The sequence below is a fragment of the Panthera leo genome, chromosome B2, assembly GCF_018350215.1.
Source record: "Panthera leo isolate Ple1 chromosome B2, P.leo_Ple1_pat1.1, whole genome shotgun sequence".
NCBI lineage: Eukaryota > Metazoa > Chordata > Mammalia > Carnivora > Felidae > Panthera > Panthera leo.
Genome location: NC_056683.1, coordinates 49280989 through 49303229, shown reverse-complemented (window position 1 = coordinate 49303229; position 22241 = coordinate 49280989). Strand labels below are relative to the sequence as shown.

The 22241-nt window shown below is 40.6% G+C and overlaps 1 protein-coding gene across 1 annotated transcript in view; it reads left to right on the top strand.

Annotated features, from left to right (window-relative positions):
* The window catches only part of PKHD1 (PKHD1 ciliary IPT domain containing fibrocystin/polyductin), a 474729-nt gene that overhangs the window by 89186 nt on the left and 363302 nt on the right, over positions 1 to 22241 (top strand). The gene's annotated exons all lie outside the window — the stretch shown is intronic.

The window sequence follows — 22241 nt, the reverse complement described above, 5'->3', positions numbered from 1 at the left end:
CTTCATGAAATAAATGGCCCTCAATTTAACCAGGCCCTTCTGGAAGGTTTCCAAATCACTCAGCCATCCTCAGTTGGCGGGATGGCAATGTCTGCTGGTCCATCCAGTTCATCTGTTCCATGGAGATCAGAGTGGAAGCTTCAGCTTCTGAGGTGATTACATGGAAATTAGAACTGGGAAGCACTGTGGGGGCGTTTGGTCTAGCCTCTTTACCTTAATTTATCTGTTTGGAAATAATCTAAACCACCCCTCCAAGTGGGTCCCCTAAGAATGTGTTCTTAAAAGTCCCCACAGAGAGAGAGTGTCCATAGCCTCCTCAGGGAGTTTTTGAGAATTGAAATCAGAGGCTGAGGGCTCTTTGGAAATATATCAGATCATCTTTTACAACTCTCTGGACTTCTCACGATGCATGGATAAAAAATAATATTTATTGAGCACCTACTTCCTTAGGTGCCGTTTTCATTATGAAAGCAATTCTTAGATTTCCTTTTTGTCTCTTTGATTTGGAAGAAACATTAATGGAGTGCCTATTATGTGCTGCACACTACATGAGATTGTCTACTGAATGCTGCTTTGGTTAAACCTTCCCAATCCCAAACTATACTTCCTGGGTTTGTAGGCATAGTTTTTGTTTATTATTATTATTTTTTAATGTTTATTTATTTGTTTTGAGAGAGAGTGTTCAAGTGGGGCAGGGAGGGGCAGACAGAGAGAAGGAGAGAGAGAATCCCAAACAGGGTCCATGCCGTCAGCTCAGAGCCCGACGCAGGGCTTGAACTCACAAACCATGAGATCACGACCTGAGCCGAAATCAAGAGTCAGCCGCTTAACTGACTGAGCTACCCAGGTGCCCCTCGTGCCCCTCTCTTGGCAGTTGGCTGTCCGTGATAGCTCAAATGTTTATCATAGGGCAGTAACTTTGCTGATTGTATTGTGTATCAGTGTTGTACTGTGGAAATGAGAGCTATAGGACACTGAGTAACCTCGAAGCCTTCCCAAGCCCCGGTTTCTGCCTGAGCACTAATGTGGGCTGTTGGGATGCTCTTGTGAAGAATGCCAGTGAAAGGGAGGGAGAGGCAGTTTGCACAGTGCCTAAGTGCGGGCTCTAGAGCTAGACTGTGGGGGTTTGAACATATCACTTGCCACCTGGTGGACTTCAGACAAGTTGCTTAACCCCTCTGTGCTTCATTTTTCTCATCTGTAAAGTGGGGATAATAATAGTACCCACTTAATAAGATTGGTTGGAGGTTTATATCCTAACATGTGAGCCACTGTAACCACTCCTCACAGCAGACAAATGTCCAGTGTTAGCTGATACTGGCAGGGCTAGTTTGTTGGTAGTAGTGTTAGCAAATGATCTGCCATTATTTCTGTATGGGGCTTGCTGCTTTGACCAGATCATTTTGCTTCTTAGATTCCATTTAATTTTTCATCATCTCAAGGAGTAATTTTGAATTTTTGTCAGAGGTCTAAATGCTTCAGTCTTCTTTAAATTTGTATGCAGCATGTATTTATTGAGATCCAGCCATGTTCAAGGTTCTCTGCCATGCTCTGAAAGAAATAAAAAATAACATGGAAAGAGACCCCTTTAGGGGATAATAGGGAAGAGAGACCATATAAGAAGTAGGTGAGGCTCAAAGCTGGACACATAGTGTCCATTAATCACAGTTGCATGGAATGTTGGCACCATCTAGACAAGCCCCCTCATTCAAGAGATGAGCTAACAGGTCCTGAAAGAGAGGTGGCCTGACAAAGGTCACACACCTAGTAATTTGACATCATAGCCCACATGGCCATAAATCATTATGAGGGATATAAACCATTTAATCTTTACGAACCAGCTGGGCTTGTCTGTGAAAATCTACTAGGCTAGTGCCAGTGTCTAGGAGATACCAGTCCTGGTATGTATGGTTACCCTATAGGTGTTGGGATGTCTGGTTTCCCTTCTCAGATGTGGTGTTGACCTGTTACCTGTGTAGGCATACACAATTGCCTTATCTGGACCTGAATCTGGGGAAAACCAGTGCTGACAGGTGCTTAACTGGGACTAGAATTCAGGTCTCCAGCTCTAAGTACTAGGTGAGAACCTTGGAACATATCTTTCATAAAATGTTAATGAGTATTTTGTGATACAAGTGTTCCAAGGTCAAATACATTTGTGACAGCTGGATTAAAGAAAGGTATGTATTTTTTCTCCCCCAAAGGACTTTTGAGAATGTTCACATGTGAACACGTAATGCGAATTTCTAAGAGAGAGCTTTTGTGTGGAGTATTATCCAAATCTGTTTGTCCCCGGACCATCTTACTTTCAGAATCTCTCTTGTGTTTATATGTGTTTGCTGCTCTTAGGAAAATGTTGCTCATGCTGTGCTATTCCCCTACTGTCAAGTGGGGTATCAGAGGTGGGAAAGATTATTTCCATATGGGGCAGTCATCCAGATCTGCTGAAGCAGGTGGCATTTTTATCATGCCTTGAAGAATGGGCAGGGGTTAGGCATTCAGGGTTGCCAAGGAAAGGTGTTTCTGTAGAGGAACCAGGATGCACAAGTCACTGAGGCAAGAACCCATAGGGACAGTGCAAAGAACATGATGTGTGTGAAGGGGACTAGTGAGTTGTAGGTTTGGAATGGTAGGCTGGGATTGTGACGGCAGGCTAAGTGTTTGGTCATTGAATTCACCAGGTCACGGGTTATCTTTGAGCAGTTACTGCATGATCACAGGTGTGCTTTAGTCACACAAAACAGTGTGATCTGTTTGTTGTGTGTGGGGTAACTTGGGCAAGCCACGGGAGGCAGGAGCATCTCAACTGGGCGACAGAGCACCGAACTAGGGAAGTAGTGGAGGGAATGGAGAGGAGGAACACACACGATAGTCTGCACTTGATAACTTGGGTTAGTCAAAGTGTTCAAAGATATGGAAAAGGAAATGTGGTAGGTAAGAAAATGGCATGCCGACTCTTGAAAATGATCTCTTCAAATTTTTGAAATATATATAATATATACATCCATGCTCATGACTCCCCAGTTGTAATCTTCCCCTCCATCCCAAAGCTCTCTCCTGAACTTTAGATTCCTGAACCTTAAGGCTTACTGATCTCTTTCCCTGGATATGGAAGTGGCACCTCAAATCCCTCAGATTCTAAATTCAACTCCTGATTGTCCCTGCTTGTCCGTGCTACTCCTTGTTCCCCACCATAGTCCCGGACTGAGTTGGTGTCTTTTCAGTTGTTCAGGCCATGGAGACATTTTTGGACTTCCAAATTCTACATCAGATCCATCAGGAAATTATGCTGATTGTACCTTTAATCTGACTACTTTGTACCAAGTCAGCTATCGTCATCACTACCATGCTTTACTGAGTATTACAAGACTCACCCAACTGGTTCACTTGTTTCCACCCTGGCCTCCCTTCAGGCTCTTTTAATGGGACTCTCATGATCATTTCGAAATATGTCAGATGATTTCACTCTTCTCACCAACTTTCTATTGGCTCCCAAATTCTCTTGCAATTAATAGCTGAGTTCTTACATTGACCTAAAGGGCCATTCTATGCACCAACCCCCTTCTGCAGTTCCTCTCTATATTTACCCCTCATTTCTGTCACATGTACCTTCTCTGTTCCAAGCCCTTGGAAGTTGGGCTTGGAACTTCCTTCCAAGGAAGGAGTACTGGCTCCTTGCAGTTCTTGGAACCTACCAGGCTTGCTTCCACACTGAAACCTTTGCATTGACTATTCCTTCTACTTTGAATACTCTTCCTCCTCCTTTTTGAGATATAACCTTTTACTTTTATAAATGTAATGTAAATGTAAAAGCTGAAATGTTGCTTCCTTATCAAGGTCTACCTTTACCACCCTATTTAATGCTGCGCCCCACTGCTGCTCATTCCATATATCATACTTGCAATTTCACTTAATCTGTTCTATTTTCCCATAGTCCTTATCACCTGCCAATATGCTACATCAGTTGCTAATTTATTATGTTTATTGTTTAGTGTCTGACTTGCTAGAATATGATCTTCCAGAAGGCAGAAATGTTGACCTGCCTTATTCACTCGTATATCCCAAGTGTCTGGAACAGAGACTGAATCAATTGTACTAACAGTATAGAAATGCAAACAGGGGTAGTTAAAACAAGCCAAATCACATATTGCTTCTCTAATCCTGTCCCCTGAAGATTCTTATCTGAAAGGAAACAGACACACCCACACACAGGTGTACCCACACCCATTTCCACACAAAAATGCTATTGTGTTATTTATCTTGTTCTTCAACTTGTATTTTTAAAAAGTATTTTTATTTATTTTTGAGAAAGACAGTATGAGCAGGGGAGGGGCAGAGAGAGAGGAAGAGTCTCAAGTAAGCTGTCGGCACAGAGCCTGGTGTAACTCACGAAATGTGAGATTGTGATCTGAGCCAGAATCAAGAGTTGGACCCTTAACTGACTGAGCCACCCAGGCTCCTCATAACCTGTAATAATAATAATAAAAAAATCTAATGGCACTCTAGGATATAAGCTCCTTTGAATAGAACTTGGTTTTGCCACTGCTGTTTCCAAATGCTTTGAACTAGGCCAGTACGTGGCAGATCTCATTAAAAATTATGGAATGGATGAATGGATTTACAAATGAATGAATACATCATGGTCTTCTTTTCATTTCAGCTCAGGTATGTTTTTCTTTTCTTTACAAGGCATTAATTATGCCTACTATGTATTACTGTGATACACTGAAAAAAGAAAATCTATTAAAGCGAAGAATTCAAAGAATGCTGGAAAACACTATAAGGTGCTCTAAGACAACCAGCAGTTTTGAGGGATTTCTGAAGGACAAATAATGGATTGGGTTGGATGGGTAGAGAAACCACAGTAGAACAAACACAAAGCAAGCAAGTTTAGAGAGAACTGATAGAATATAAGCTATACTTTTCTTTTTTTTTAAATATTTTTTTTAACTTTTTAATGTTTTTATTTATTTTTGAGACAGAGAGAGACAGAGCATGAGCAGGGAAGGGGCAGAGAGAGAGGGAGACACAGAATCAGAAGCAGGCTCCAGCCTCTGAGCCATCAGCACAGAGCCTGATGCGGGGCTCGAACTCACAGACTGTGAGATCATGACCTGAGCCGAAGTCGGACGCTCAACCTACTGAGCCACCCAGGCGTCCCTAAGCTATACTTTTCTATGGAACTCTGGGAGAAATTTGAAGCTGGGCCAGGGCAGATACTGAGTCGGGGTAATTAACAGAGGGATTGATTGTGGGAATTGCTGGGTTGACAATTTTTCTCTCTCCCTCCTATCCTCCTTCTCCATCCCTCCCTGTCTCCCTCTCCCCATCTTTTCCTTCTCCTCCCTCCCTCTACATCATCACTCCCTCCCTGCTACCCCCTCCCTCCCTCTCTCTTTCCCTTTGTACATGAAGTGGTTGGATTTGTGGCTCTTAGGGTGAAGTCTTAAGTGCAGCCCATAAAACAAAGAGGAATTGTTTGTTTGGATTTTGTCTACTATGGATGTTAGGACCCTTGTTAAACTCAGTCAAACCCATGGCAACTTTGAAACTCCAGGGAAAGAGGGAGGGGCAGGAACATAGCATTCTCCCCATTTCTGCCTCAAAGGGATTCCTTTACATTCACTTGACTGATCCAGATGTTTCACCCAGCAATTTCAGTTGTGCTAACTGGAAGAGGTTTCTCTGAACATCTGATCTGCCATATCAGTGAAAAAAGAAGTCTGAAAACAATGCTGTTCAAGTTATCTGCAAAATGATGTTAAACCTAGAATCCTATATGCAGTCAAATACTATTTGGTGTAAGAACAAAATAAAGACATGCACACTATACAAAGTTCAGAAAGTTTATCACCCTTGTGCACTCTCTTAAAAATGATATACTCTGGCAAATTGTAAAATGAATCCAGGCATGGAGATGATATGGGATACAAGAAACAGCAATGAACCAATATCCCCCAAAACAGCCAAAAAAAAAAAAAAAACCCAAAAAACAAACAAAAAACCCCCCAACGATAAAAAGTGTTGAAAATGTGGCTGTGAAACTTACTATAGATAAGAATAGATTCTTAACCATGCAGAGTCAGGAACCTGTTTCAAGTTAGGTATATTAAAAGGAGAACAAGAGGGGCGCCTGGGTGGCGCAGTCGGTTAAGCGTCCGACTTCAGCCAGGTCACGATCTCGCGGTCCGTGAGTTCGAGCCCCGCGTCGGGCTCTGGGCTGATGGCTCAGAGCCTGGAGCCTGTTTCCGATTCTGTGTCTCCCTCTCTCTGCCCCTCCCCCGTTCATGCTCTGTCTGTCTCTCTCTGTCCCAAAAATAAATAAAAAAAAAAAAAAAAAAACGTTGAAAAAAAAAAAAAAAAAAAGGAGAACAAGAAACAGAGGCATAAATCTCTTCTTTGACAAAATGAGGTATTTGTAACACAAACACAACATTATGTGAAGATGAAAGGCACATATGATTTAAGTTCCTGCAAAGGGAACTTTCTATAAAAGGCAAGACAATTTGCCCCAAAGAACCCTAAACAAGCTTTAGGTTTACAGAAATGTAAGTACCCGGAAAGAGGTCTGAAGCAGGATGCTAAAAATTAAGTGTGTGTGTGGATTATTTGAAATACCCTATACAGAATCGCAAGATCCCCAGAATACTGCTGCTCGCCAACCCAACCAGATATCTATTCCTACCCCTCCCACTAGGAGACAGAGGCATAATTTGTACACAGATTGAATTAGTGAGATATTAATTAGGTGCTTGATTGCAAAAGTAAGGAGATGAGGATGGTGGATGGTATTGAAATCTGGCAGATGAATGGAAAGTCTTCTTTCTTTAGAGAGAGGTCAACTTCCCCTGATCCCATTAAATTCTTTCTTCTGCCCAGCTTGGAATTCTGGCAACCCAAATTCTTCTCCTTCTAGAAAGGAGATGAAGATCCTTCTTTGGAGAGATTCAGCCAGAGTAAAGACCCACAGATTTTTATATTTGAAAGCCTCATGAAGTTCAACATAGATCATCCTCTTAGATTTTTAGTGCATTGCTCTTGAGTGTGAATGGAAGGGCTTCTGGGTTTGGCCACGAGAGATTAATGAGTTTTAGACTTACCCTCCTGCCACAACCAACTACAAAACCTGTCAGAATAAATTTAGGACATTGGATAATAGCACAAGGTTGTGGTTCTTGAGAGAAGGGGGTGGGACACATGAAGAGTGGCTTTCTGTCTGGGAGTACAGTTCCAAACACAGCACTGGGAAATAGAACCCAAGCAGAGAGAAGCAATCTCATTGGAAGAAGCAATCAGGTATCACAGTTCAGGGCACTTATGTAGGGAGCTGGTATGGAAAAGGAGGTAGAGGTAGGAGGGACAGAAAAATGTTCAATGAGGGGCACCTGGGTGGCTCAGTCAGTTAAGCTTCTGACTCTTGATTTCGGTTCAGAACGGTTGTGATCTCACAATTCTTGAGATCAAACCCCGAATTGGGCTCTGCACTGACAGCAATGGAGCCTGCTTGGGACCCTCTCCCTTTCTCTCTCTCTCTCTGCCCCTCTCCTCACATTCTCTCCCTCTCTTTCAAAATGATAAATACACATTTAAAAAAAAAAGAAAAAATATTTTTTATAGTTACAAACAGGCCTGCAAACCACAAGAGACTTTTGCATACAGGGAACAAACTGAGGGTAGAAGGGGGTGGGGTGGTGGGTAAAATGAGTGATGGGCATTGAGGAGGGCACTTGTTGGGATGTGCACTGGATGTTTTATGTAAGTGATGAATCACAGGAATCTACACCTGAAGCCAAGAGCACACCGTATACGCTGTATGTTAGCTAATTTGACAATAAATTATATTAAAAAAGAAAGAAAAAATATTTAATACAATAATGACAAAAATTTTTCAAGTTAGATGCAAATTACAAACCCACAAATCTAAGATTAATGAATCTAAACTAGAGGAAACCTTGAGAGATCCATTATTGGAATTATCAGTAATATTAAGATGTTAGTTCTTCCAGTTCAGTTGTATGTTCTAAATAATATTTAGAGTCAATGCAATTCCAACAAAATATCCCAATAGGTTCCCTTTTTTTTTGTAGAAATTTCCAGGCAGATTCAAAAATATTATGGAAACACAATGAATAGCCAAAACTACCTTGAAAAAGAACAAATTTTGAGTACTTACACTGCTTCATTTCAAGTGTTACTTTAAAGCTATGGTAATCAATTGGAGCTTTAAGATCTCAATTGAAAGAAGGGTTCTGTTGCTAAATGTATGTTTGAAAGCTCTTGCAGCAGCATCATGAAAGACAGGAGAGGGGAGGGATCGAAGGAAGGTGTGATGAGATAAATCAAAAATATCATGACGAGGAGATCCTTAGTAACATTTAAGGCTGTAGGATGGTATTGGTGGGGAGAAAAACCAGATTTTGTAGGGTTGAGGAGTGGCAAGGAAATGAAGGCAGCTGGTATAGATCACAAGCAGGAAGAGAAAAGAAGGATGCAAATGAGTATCATGGCTGAGTAGTACCTTCCTCATGCCCATCCTTAACATCACTAGTGATAGGGATGGTTTCTCAGTTAAAGGTGCTTAGATTAAAGCTGTGGTCTTCAAGTGTGTTATTTGAGTTGACAAGACAAAGACTCCACAGGGTTCTTGCCACATCTATTTATCTAGTGACCACAAAATAGCTCTCAGACAACCCTGATGTCAAATGGTCAAATTACCACCATCTTTAGGGACTTCTGTTTTTAAATTTTACTTGGGCTCTTCAATGCACACTTCCTTCAGGAGGATTGTATTTTCCTTAATACAAATTGAAGGATTTTCCTTTTGGGAAATCTCATAGTAGTGTATCATACTTGTCTTAAGGAATTTATCTTTTAAAATTATTTAAAATATTTATAATTATTAAAATCTCCTCTCTCCCAACTAGACGCTAAATTCTCTGAGAGTAGGATCTATATTGGATTCCTCTTTGATGGATGGGTGGATAAAAGTATATACCTGTACTGGATTACTAGTAAGCTTACTACTGCTTACTACTTACTGCTGCTTAATTTAATGTTTACTTTTGTTGAAGAGGACTCACCTATAAAATTGGTGTAATACAGTGATGTGACAAGTTTTACATTTTAAAAATATGTGTAGCTAGATAGAGGCAAATTTGAAGTGACCTTCCATTCCCTCGTTGATTTTTTTTCCTATTACTGAAATACAAAAACGCTTTTTCACTTTTGTTTTTTGTTGTCTCTTTTTCTTTTCCTTCCTTATTCTTTCCTTTCTTCTCTTACTATTCCCCCCACCCCTTTCCCTCCTCTGCCTCCTATCCTTTCATTCCCCTCCCCTCCCTTCCTTCTTCTCTTCCTATTCTTCTCCTTTCCTTTCAAACGACATTTTATTCAGTGTGTATCATGGAGCTTGTGTGCCTGTGGAGGTAGGTGCTGTTGAAAGCAGGGTTGAGCTGGTTGTTAGGCCAGAGACCTAAGATGTAAGAATACAACCATTCCTCCCTGACTTGGAGAAAACTTATGGAACCGCTTGTAGTTTCTCTGTGAAGTGAGGCCCCTAATGTATACCAGTTACATACTGTGAGGACAGGGTGAATTGGGAGGCAGATGGTTTCACATCTGAAAGGGACTTTACTTCCTTAGGATGATTAGGCAGATAGCAGAGACAAATGGGATAAATGGTTGAACAGGACTCCTGGGGCCTGGCTTGTAGTTCTGGCAATGTCCTATCAGATTTTGAGAGAGTGGCAAGTCACTTAACCTTTCCAGTGGTTAGGGTTAGTACTCTCTGACTTCCAGGTTTTGGAGGGAGGAAGACAATCCTTATAAGGGGTGGTAGCAGGAGGAAACTAAGTTCAAGATGCATTATGCCATAGTAGTTATGAGCTTGAGCTCTGAATAAAAACCCTAACCCTAATCCTTCTACTTAGTATAGAACATGGGGCAAACTTTCTTGTCTGTGAATTTCTATTTCATACATGTGGAGCAGTTAGCACAATGTCTCATTCATAGGAAACTGTCATAATATGCTGGATATTACTACCTCTGGTTGAATACAGAGTGGGACTATACAATTAAGAAAGGTAGTGTGTGAGTGTTCTGCAAACCATTATGAACAGTTAAGGTGTCACAATTTGCGGCATTGTTTATTGTGGTATTGTCCTAACCAGAACATGCTATGAAAAAGAGGCCTTGTCACTTCATTGAGCCCAAGACTTTGAAGGGTTCTCTCTCTTGTTCTTTCTTTAAAAAGAGAGAATTCAGGCCTGAATGCAGGCTTAAATTCATCCAAACAAATTAATTGTGCCTTTCTGTTTCTCAAGGACTCTTTATATTAAATGAGTTCATGACATTGCCTGTTGTTCCTTTTTCACCAAGGTATTTTAATAGCAAATGAGGCTATGGTTTCAAAGACTCTATCACATTGTGGCCAAAAAAAAAGGTCCTTATCATGCTTAGGTATTATAATATCACTAAGTAATTATTGTATTACTACACAGGAGTTTGAATCATCTCAGGTAAATTTGTTCTTAACTTTTATCTTAAAATAATAGTTTCTGTTCTCATTGGAAAACAGTGAGTTTTATTAGCTCTGTGAAAATGACTCTATTAATGACAGGCAGAGGGCAGTCCCACTGGGACATGACATGATTATTTCCTTCTAAAGTACAGCTTCGTAAATGGAAACCGTTCTGGTCTAAATAAATACTGTGTGGAATTTTCTCAGGGAACCTAATGTCATGCAAAAACACATGGGCTCATTTTGGGTCTGATTCTGGGAATGTAAAGATTATATTTTTTCTGAGACTTTCCAAATATGAGACTTAAGCTAGCTTGCAGATAAGCGTAGGTGCTAAGAAATTGCTTTGGGTGGTAGGCTGGCCCTATAATAGGTTTCTTTGGATTCTACAGGGCATTGAAGCTTGATGAATGAAGAACCAGAGATGCTCAAGTTAGTTTCTTTGCTGACTCATTGGTGACCTTGAACAACTTGTTTTCCACTCTCCTGTCTCAGTTTCCCCATCTGTGACGTGGGTGGATTATATGGAAACCCTAAGCCACAGAATGTGAAAATTGTGATATATGAGTATGTTACTTTATCAGTATATCTAATTCTTCATCTGAGAGAAAAGCTTGCTTTTTCAGGGGTTTATTAGTTCCTTTTCTGGAGACATTATGGTGAATCACATCTTCCTGAAGCCTGATGAAGAATTAAGAGGCTACCTAACAATGAGTAGCTGCCCAGGCGTGAAGGGTCTCAGATAGTAGCTGACTAGATGTCAGAAATTAGATGTAGATTAGATGTGTGGGTGCGGGTGTGGTGTGGTGTGGTAGTAGGAATGATGTGCTGTCTGTGTTGGTGGAGTTTCCTAAGTGTTTGGATATGTGGTTTCTTACTAGGCATGTTAAATATTTTTAATTGTGCTAAAAACTGAAATGTTCTCAGTTTTGAGTCTAATATAGTATTTGATGATTATTTGAAATGGCAAATAATGATCCCAGTCTGGTTGATGGGGGTTGGGGGAGGGGGGAAATGGGTGATGGGCATTGAAGAGGGCACTTGTTGGGAGGAGCGCTGGGTGCTGTATGTAAGTGATGAAACATGGGAATCTACTCTCAAAACAAAGAGCACACTGTATACACTGTTTGTTAGCTAATTTGACAATAAATTACGTATTAAAAAAAAAAGAAATACAACAGGCAGTTCAGTTAATTTGGAAAACTGGGGCTTTCTACTCAGTGATGTCCTCTTTGAAATCTTGTTTGCTCAGTCATTCATCTTCTTCTACAAGGTCCTTGATGATGGTGCCATGACTGAGTTCTGCTCTTTCTTCGAAGAACCATGGTACTGCCCCTGAAATGCATGTCTATATGAGAGGAGGGTGGAGGGCCTTGACTACCTAGCTGTAGCAGCAGCTGGAGCCACGAGGGTGAAGAAATTTGGGTAAAAGTGAGTGGGAAGGACATCTCATTTTGGATGAGAGAGAATGTGGTTGTTCAAGCATTGAAAGCATTATGGAAACTGACTGCATCAACTGAACATCCAGCTCAGAAAGAAAGAAAGAACTCTTGTCTCTCAGGGGGTTGCTTTAGAGTTGGAGAGAAAGGGGACAGGAGAATAGAAGCAGGGGTGTTGGATAGAAATAAGAGTACTTTAAAAAAAATTAAAAATTGTTTTAAAGGCACACCTGGGTGTCTTAGTTAAGCATCCAACTTCGGCTCAGGTCATGATCTGGTGGTCTGTGAGTTCAAACCCTGAATTGGGCTCTGTGCTGACAGCTTAGAGCCTGGAGCCTGCTTCGGATTCTGTGTCTCCCTCTCTCTGCCTCTCCTCTGCTTGTGTTCTGTCTCTCTCTCAAAAATAAACATTAAAAAAATTAAAAGAGTTAAGAGAGTGTTGAACTGCTTTTTAATAAAAACTGCTACCCAGAAGTGGAGATTCTCCTTATGGCACTGTCACTCGTATGGGTGGATGATGTTAACTTGTTTTTGAGTCTATGAAATGGTAGTCTCAGGCATAGACTTTCCTGCATAATTTCAGACATTCTGCTTCTTTTCTTACTGCTTCATTTCAGCTTTGAGGTGATTGAACTAATGTCATTGGGCAGATCAATGGAGGGCACATATGCCATATTCCTTTTGATAGTTCATTTAGTTATTGTTGTCCAGTTGTCTTCATGGATTGCTTTGGCCACTGGTCGGATAGTCAGGCAGGACCTCTTGTGGCTCTTTTTTGTTGGCTCATGTTTGTTGATGGTAGGCTACTGCCTGGGTATCGATGAAGGTGTATCTGACCCCAACAATGCTTCAACTTATCTCTCTGGCTGTCCTTCTCTATGGAAACATCATAAATGCAAGTCAAAGGAAGAATATGTGGATGAGGCCAGCTTTTCCATAAAATAGACACCAAGAGATCACCTTGGCTTTACTAAAATGAGGGCAATGTGTCCTTTCTAAAGGAGGAATGAAGGAATTGTGTAGAAGCAGCCATTTACTGAAGAAATAAATTGCTCATAGGAACTTATACATTAAAAAACAAACAAAAACCAGGAAAGGCATGTGTTGATTCTGTTGATTTGACAAAAGAACTTCTGGCCTTTATAGGATATGATTACCACTGTACTAATTTCTTCAGAATCTCCTTTTGATGGGAGAGGCAGCTATAACTCAGAAGGAATCATTGTGAAATGTTTCCTTGCTTCCAATTAAGTGCTAGGAACCTCCTAAGATTAATGGATATTTAAGTGACTTTCCAGAACTGCCTCTCTTTCTTAACCAAGAGAATTTATCATGGTTCTGCATTTATTCTCCTCTGTGATAGCCATCTCTAGTATCCAGTTCTCAACTATTTTGAGCACAATGAAGCTTTGCACTTTCCCACCCTTTTAAGGGCTGATGGGCCATCTGAGTTGCTTAAAGTGTGGGTAGAAACATTTAATTTCTAGGGCTTGACTCTCCAGCCCTCTTTTCTCCTTTGCCATGATGACTACATGGCTCAGAGCATAGGGTCAATGTATAGAGGACAGTTGTTTTACCCTGGAGAGTTGCCAATATTTTAGTGGACTTTGTGTGAGCAAGAAGTAAACAATTATAAGATAATTTGAGATCGTTTGTTACTGCATATAATCTAGCCAGTCCTAGGTGGTGACTAGCCACATCGTCCTTCACCTTTAGCCTTATGACTTACTTCCTGCCTTCCACATGGTGTATTTAATTCTTTTCCATGAATCCACATGGAATCATGACCTGGTTCATGTTCTTGATGGCAGATATGACAAGCTGAACAATAAGGTGACAGATATTATGGACCAGATAGGATTTAGAGGAGTAAAATCAGCTTCTTTTTATATTCCTGTTTCCTATTTTCCTCCCTTTCACTGGTGGTGTGCTTCCATTCTCTTGCTCTCTAAGTTTATTTATTTACTTATTTTGATATAGATAGATAGAGAGCAGGGGAGGGACAGAAAGAGAGGGAGAGAGAGTGTCTCAAGCAGGTTCTGCACTGTCAGCGCAGGGCCTGACATGGGGCTCAGACCCACGAAACATGAGATCATGACCTGAGTCAAAACCAAGAGACAGATGTTCGACTGACTGAACCACCCAGGTACCCCATGTGCTGCCATTCTCACTCACAGTTCTTATCTTTTGAAGATCCTCTGTGGGATTTTCTAGTGCTGGGAGATGAATTATTTTCTTTTGTAATATTGTTGCAAACTCTGGGGGTTTGTGGAGAGACTTGGCTATTTCTGGCATTTCTGCCTGTGCTAAATATCTTGTTTATTTCCTCCTAAGAGTCACTCTGGGGCATTGTGCATAATGTTGAATCCATTTTTAAAATGGAGCATATATTTATATCTATAGTCTATACTTACACCCATAGCTCTATATCACCTATTTATATGTATTTTTTGTACATGCATGCCCTCTTATCTCTTTAAATTTTGCTTTTAAAAAAAATCTATAAAGACATTAATCACAAGGCAAAAAACACAATTTAAATAGACCTAAATGATAAAGAGACTCACAGAATGGCTCACAGAATGGGAAATCTCAGGAATCATAGGTATGGCTTGATCTAGCAGTTCGGGACTCACAAATGGGATGGCTCTGGGATGGCTCTTTCCATGTCTCTGCCCTACCTTCTAGAGGGTCAGATTTAAGCAAAGACTGCCTCCTCTGGGCCCACAAGATGGTTGCCAGTAGCTCCCAAGGCTGCTTGTTTTCCTCTTCATGTTACATGGGAATGAAAGGGTCTTTAATGAGCAGTCTCAGAAGGAGGACACTTTTTTCCCAGACCTCCCAACAAATGTCTCCTCATGACTCATTGGTCCAAATTGAGTTATTTGACCACATTTCCCTGTGTGTAGGGAGATAGGCTTTGGTGGTTGTTTTTGGTCAATGAGTGTTCACTGTGGACCTTAGAATAGAGCTAATCTCACTCCAACACCGGGGTGAGAATATGAGCTCAGTGATGCCCCAAAGAAAAATCTTGATGAAGGGCTATTAATGAAGGGAAGCTGAGAATGGAAGTTGGGGGGATCACCCAGCGCTTGACTACAATGGCCTCACGTTTCTCTTAGTGGCTCTAAACTAAGGCCTCTTCTTCTGGTCCTCCTCACTGATCCCTTTTGATAACTTAATGCATTGCGGTTGCATGGCATTTTTACATGTGTGAAAACAAAGCACCTCTTCTGTATAAGAGAATTGGCTAAATGAAAAGGAAACAGAATTGGTAAATCTCCTGTAGAACTCAGTAGAGTGTTCGCTTTTAACAAACGAATAAGCAAACAAGGAAGCATAATAACCACATAAAACACATACACCTTCAGTAGCCTGCAGGACCTCTAAATCAGTTATACATATATATTTTTGGTGATATGCAATCTTCCTGATTCAAAATGACAGTGTTTGTTTTTATGATGTACCAGCTCCCAACGGGGATGGCTCATCATTCAGCTCTATGCGAGTCAACCCTCCTCTAACAACATAGAAAAAAAAACTAGGGAAAGAAATGGTCTGTTATAGGGTTTGTTTCTCATAATCGGTCCTCTAAAACACATTACAAATATTAATTACTTAAGCCTCTTAGTGTCCCTGCCCAATAAATACCTATTTACATGGAGTGAAGTTGACAGAGTCACTGACGAAAACCCTTCCATGAATTAATGTCAAAGCAAGGACCTCGACTACTAGGCTCACAGCTCCAGTACCAGTCACCCAAAAGCAGTGCCATTTAATTTCTTTCCCTTCCCAGAGGGGAAACATATGCACAGCCAAGCAGAAGCAAATATATTTTGTTCTCTTTCTGCCTGGCATTGATTAATAAGAGTTTGAAGGACACTACCTGATGACTTTACTCAGAAATTGAATGAATGGAAGAATATGACCAGCAGAGAAAGCAAGGTACTCCTTGAAATTATTGTCCTTTAGTCCTCCTCAGATATTGAGCATATTAGTCTGTGTATGGGATTTTTAGATGGTTACTTTGAGAGACAACAGAAGATTGTGAAAGTATGAAGGGCTCGGATAAAATGGTTTTAAGTTTGGAAGGGTTGTGTTAACTCTGCAGATGAATCAGTTACAACCCCTACCTTGTGGAAGGTATTGTTTGATAGGAGAGATCTAAGAACCCAATAAATGTACTATGAGCAAAATGTCATAAACATGGTAATAAACATATTTGCATTATATTATGGAAAATCATTGAAGGCCAAGACATCATCTAGATGGAAAACTTATCACCTGGGAATTCTCTGGAGGGTGTGCCATTTGATCTGGGACTGAATTTATGAGGATTGTAAGGATAAAGAGAGATAAGGAGCAAAGGTATATACTAGTGAAGAGACAGTTGTTCCAGAGTGCTAGAGGTGGGAAGACATGGTTTATATATAAGTAATTATATTCAGCTGGAATATAAGGTTTGAAAGGAAGTAATGGGGAATGAAGTGACTGGAAACAAAGGCTGGGAAACATGAGTGGTCTTGATGTCAAACTAAGAGTGGATTTAATCCAGGAGAAAATGTAGAGCTGTTAGAGGCTTTATAAATTTCATAGCTACCACTTTGTCTCATGAAATATCCCTTAGAGTGCATATCAGTCAGAATCCTAGTCTGGCTGAAGTGTGACCTAGATGCCAGGTTAGTCCTGACACAGGTAGCTGCTGTTCTCTTGGTGCTCAGATACAGGTAGGTGAAGGTCAATACTGAGACAAGGGCATAAGGAAATGAAGCATCTTAAAGCTGCAGCTGGGAGGATTGAAGATGGGTATTCTGAAGGAAGTATAGAGAAATGCTGAATGACTTACCAAGTGAGAGGAAGCATAGGGACTCCTGGTGTTCTACATTCCTGGTAAGTTACAGAGAATGCTATGGGTAATTATGGGTAATACCTACTTGTGAGAGTATAGGCAAGTCCTGAGGAAAACCTCAGTTTTCTCATCTGTAATGAGGAATGGGACTAAATCAGCATTTTCCAATATGAGTTTTTTAGGCAGTTAGCAATGGAGAATGTCACATTGGAGAAAAAGGGTCTGTGGTCAGATAAGTTTGGGAAATGCTGCAGGTGTCGTTCCATTCTGTGAGTCATGGCACCCAGGAATACATTCGAGCCTTAGGGAGTCCTGCAGAAAAGTACAGTTTTACTCTGTCAAACTTGGCCTTTCCTAGACTTCTTTGGTCATAAGAATTTTATTTATTTATTTTTTCCCATGTAACACCTATTGGCTCCCTGTGGAAATTTTGGATTAGATCATTGTAAGGGAAAAGGCTCCTTCTCACATTCTATGATTCTGGGTTACCACTGAGGGTTTCTTCTCAGTCTATGATTTTACAAATCCAAAAAAAGTGTTCTCTTCTACAATGGCTGAGTGAATTTTCCTACCTATAATATAGGATTTACCATTATCCCCCAATCAACTTTCTCTCTGAGTTGAGGCAAGAAGTTCTTTAAAAGTGCTTTTTCAAGTGCTTTGAGATCTTCTGAGGAGGAAGATCCCTGGTGGGTTTGTCACATGACTTCATTAGAGACCCTGTATGCTAAGGAGCTATATCAACTTCAGCTTCCAGTTTGGAATCATCATATTTCTAACATACTCTATTCACCAGGAAAGAGCTGAGGGATTATTTTTTTCTTCTCTCTCTCTCTCTCTCTCTCTTTTTGTATCTGTATATAATGTAATTTAACCTAGCAAAAAAGACACTGATTGTCTGTCCCACAGGACTTAATTAACTCCCAGCTTCATGGTGTGCTGCAGAAATAATAAGAAAAGGAAAAGTTCGGGTGTTCCATACCTGTCCACTTCCACCTCTGGTGCATAATGAGATGTCAGGAGTGGTGACACTGATGAGGTGTGTGAAACATGCTGATTGCAGGAGGCGGCGAGCTGCCTGCTCAGCTCCTGGGAACTCTGGCCATGCTGGAAGAACTGTGGATCCAGCGAGCAGTCTTTTCCTTCAGATTACTACGGCTTCCCGTATTTTCCCCATTCGCCTCCCTGCCACCTGAGCTGTGGTTTTGTTAACCTTTAGCTCTGCCTTCTGCACCCTGGTCGGATGTTATGACAATTGTCACGGGGCATCTGCCATGTTTATTAAGCTGCCTGTAGCAAATCCGGACTGGTAGTGCAGGTTTCTACCAGCCAGCCCTCAGGGGAGCCCATTAAGAAATTGCAAGGCTAATAAAAATCATGCTGGATGAAATTGCAATCCTCTGGTGCCACTACGTGATGGTCGGAATCTGGTTTTAAATTTTAATGGTAGCAGGGACCGAAGGTTTGAACGGGGACCCTTGTCCCAGCAGCACTGAAAGGTGTACCTTCTTAACCCAGAGCTAGAATGGTGCGGTGAGAGGGCAAACTGGTTTCTCTCCTGTGCAACGTTTCTCCACATTTGAGATAGGAATTTATTAATGTTTCTTATATGCTAACAATGCACTGCTCCTGGAAAAAAGCCTCACTCTGCTAGGTGGCATGCAATTTGGTCTACAGTTCAGGTCCTCTAGCCTCACACTCATTGAAGCCTTCAGTGTCCATGCCTGAGGGACCCTTGGAAATTCATGGGGAACAGTTTCCCAGCTCCTTGTTTCGGTAAAACTGTCTTAATATTTTCCTGTACTGGTAGCTTCTTGAAGAGATCTCTTGGAGAGCCATTCTAGCATTTAAATTCATCTTTACACCGTATTCCATCTAATCCAGGACCATTGCATCAAAAGTTAATCCTTCTTCCTTGCTGGATTTCTTCTCCCAGGATGTGTCACTTTACCTGCATAAACCAATAGTTTTCGAACATGAGAATGAAACAACAAAATCTGTAATTGCTGTTTTGGTAAGACTGAGGAAAGTGGAAGGAAAAACATCAGGGCTAGGTCTGAAGCCATGTAGAGAGGTATATGCTCCATTTAATTTTATTTTTATTTATTTTTTTAAGTTTATTTATTTTGAGAGGGGGAGGAGAGGCAGAGAGAGGGAGAGAGAATCCCAAGTAGCCTTCGTGCTGTCAGCACAGAGCCCAATGCCGGTCTTGAACCCACAAACCGTGAGATCATGATCTGAATTGAAATCGAGTTGGCTGCTTAACCCTCTGAGACACCCAGGTGTCCCTATGCTCCATTTTATTGCAAAGAAACACTACCTCTACTAAAAGAAAGTGATAGCATTAACAGAATACTTATTTCTTGTCAGGAACTGAGTGAAGCCATTGACTTCGACTGCAAGTTTTATTATTATTATTATTATTATTATTATTATTATTACTATTATTTTATTTTTAGATTTTAATCTGTTTTCTTATTTGAGAGAGAGGGAGTGGGGGAGAGGAAGGGGGGAGACAGAAAGAGAGAGAAAATAGGAATTTTAATCAGGCTCCACACTCAGCACAGTCTGACATGAGGCTCTTTCCCGCAACCCTGGGATCATGACCTGAGCCGAAATCATGAGTCAGACACTTAACTGACTGAGCCACCAGGAGCCCCTCCAAAATGAAGCTTTGAAGTGATTGCTGTTATCATCTCCAATTCACAGAGTTACTTCTCAGAAAGGCCAGTGGCTTATTCTAGGACCCACAGCTGGTAAATGGCGGAGCACGGACTCAAAAGATAAAAGAATTCTAGAACCCGTACTATTACTGCTAATTTTCTCTTGAAAAAATATTTCAAAAAAAAAAAAGGAAAAGAAAATCTGTTCTCTTTTGTAAACATTTCTCAAATATGTAAAATTATATTGATTAGTGGAAGTAGATCTCAGGGTAGTGGAAAAAGTATAAGTACATTAAAATTTGATCTCCTGAGCTTCAACCTCAGCTATGAGCTTGGCTACATAGTTCTGCCCACTTTACCTACCACACCTTCTTGTGGGCATTAACCTACCACTTGTGTTCTAGGTCCTTCCAGGGAGATTTCCTGCTTCCTTACCCTTTTGCTCTGGCAGTGATTTGAGTGGAAGTGCCTGTGTGTGTGTGTGTTTATGCGCATTTATCTTGGTAGGGTAGTGTGTGCTGTAAGGCCTAGTTTTTACATCTGCTTTGGAAGGACTACAAGAGAATGAATGAATATGTGCATGAACATAAGGTTAATGGTCACTAGATTGAAATCAGTTATCAAAACTTTCATTGCGAAACTTTAAGAAACTTTTCTGAGACTGTAGACATTGGGAAACACAAAACAGTCATACCATTACCCAAGAAATGTTACACAAAGGGTGGTTTTACTCAAAAAGCCCCTTCCATTTCAAAGGAAGGCATTTGGCTTCTAAAACTATAATAGTTTTTGGGGCACCTGGGTGGCTCAGTTGGTTAACCATCTGACTCTTGGCTTTAGCTCAGGTCATGATCTCATGGTTCATGACTTTTGTGCCCCACCTCAGGCTCCGTGCTGGTGGTATGGAGCCTGCTTGGGATTCTCTCTCTCCTTTCTCTCTGCCCCCCACCCCCCATCTGTCTCTCAAAAATAAATAAACTTAAAAAGAAATAAAACCATAAGTTTTACTATTGGCTGCCTGTGTCTTCCTGTGGGTTGCAGATGTGGAGATAATAAACTCGACATTGTTGATTTTTTTCTTGGTATCTTTCTGAACTCTTTCACTAAGTCTTGACACTGTAATATTTAATAGAAATTATTTATTTGGCAGTTTAGAGAGAACCTTATAAGTTTCTTTGCTATATTATTTTAGTGATGTAATAGGAAGCTAGATCTGTAGTTCCGGGATGTCCAGTTTAATTTTCCTTTTTTAGTTTTCTGGGGAGTGGGGTAGTACATCTTGTGAGGTAAGGAGGAGGGATGCTGGTGTGGGAGATACAGATGTTTCCTAAGGTTTAAGCACTTGCCAAGTTTATATTGACCCAAAATTCCATCTTCACTCTTCCTACCATTTTGTCATCTCTACAATATCACTTAAGTGCTCTAGTATGCTAAACAAGAGAAAATGCATTTTCATCTTGCTACAAAAATGTTACATGTTTAGAGTAGAAAATTTAAAGAGATAGTAGAAAGAGACAAAAAATATCCTTCATGATTTCAGCATCCATTGCTTTGATTGTGGCCAAGGAAATGATGACCAGTGATGTCATCAGCCATTTAAGCCTTTCTTGGCACCTTCACCTTGTAATCTTCAAGCTGGAACATTTAAAGATGGCAACTCCTGATTTCAATGTCTACAGGCACTGAGTATAGAAGTATGATAATTTGGTGAAGTAATTTAAAGGCATTCTCTGTTGTATGAGTAAATTTGAAAAGGTCATAAGTTTAATGTTGGTAATGCGTGGGGTGATATATTTACATCTATGACTATATATCTATCCATAAAACCCATCATCAAGACAATTTTAAAGACTTTTGTGCTCCATCCTAAGAATCCATCTCTTTGAGAATCAAGGGAAATTGGCCCTATTCTTACAGGAATGTCATACACTTCTATGGTAAAATTGGAAGAACAATGCAATTGGTGTATTTAAGGCAATATTGTTATTAGGACCTAATTTTTCTTTAATTATAAAAATTTGTTTTAATGTTTACTTATTTTTGAGGGAGAGAGAGTGTGTAAACGGTGGAGGGAGAGAGAGAGAGAGAGAGAGGAAGACACAGTATCTGAAGCAGGCTCCAGGCTCTGAGTTGTCCACACAGAGCCCAATGCGGGGCTCAAACTCACAAACCATGAGATCGTGACCTGAGCTGATGTCTGATGCTAAACTGCCTAAATCACCCGGGAGCCCCTTTTCTTTAATTTTTTAATAAACAATGTAAATTACAATTGATGTTTAAATAGCTGACCCTCTGTGTAGTCAAAAATCAGAGCATAACTTTGGACTCTCCAAAAACTTAACCACTAACAGCTTACTGTTGACTGGAAGCCTTACTGATAACAAACAGTTGATTAATACATATTTTGTATTTTTTTAAAAATATATGAAATTTATTGTCAAATTGGTTTCCATACAACACCCAGTGCTCATCCCAAAAGATTCCCTCTTCAGTACCCATCACCCACTCTCCCCTCCCTCCCACCCCCCCATCAGCCCTCAGTTTGTTTTCATTTTTTAAAAGTCTCTTATGCTTTGGCTATCTCCCACTCTAACCTCTTTTTTTTTTCCCTTCCCCTCCCCCATGGGTTCCTGTTAAGTTTCTCAGGATCCACATAAGGGTGAAAACATATGGTATCTCTCTTTCTCTGTATGGCTTATTTCACTTAGCATAACACTCTCCAGTTCCATCCACGTTGCTACAAAGGGCCATATTTCATTCTTTCTCATTGC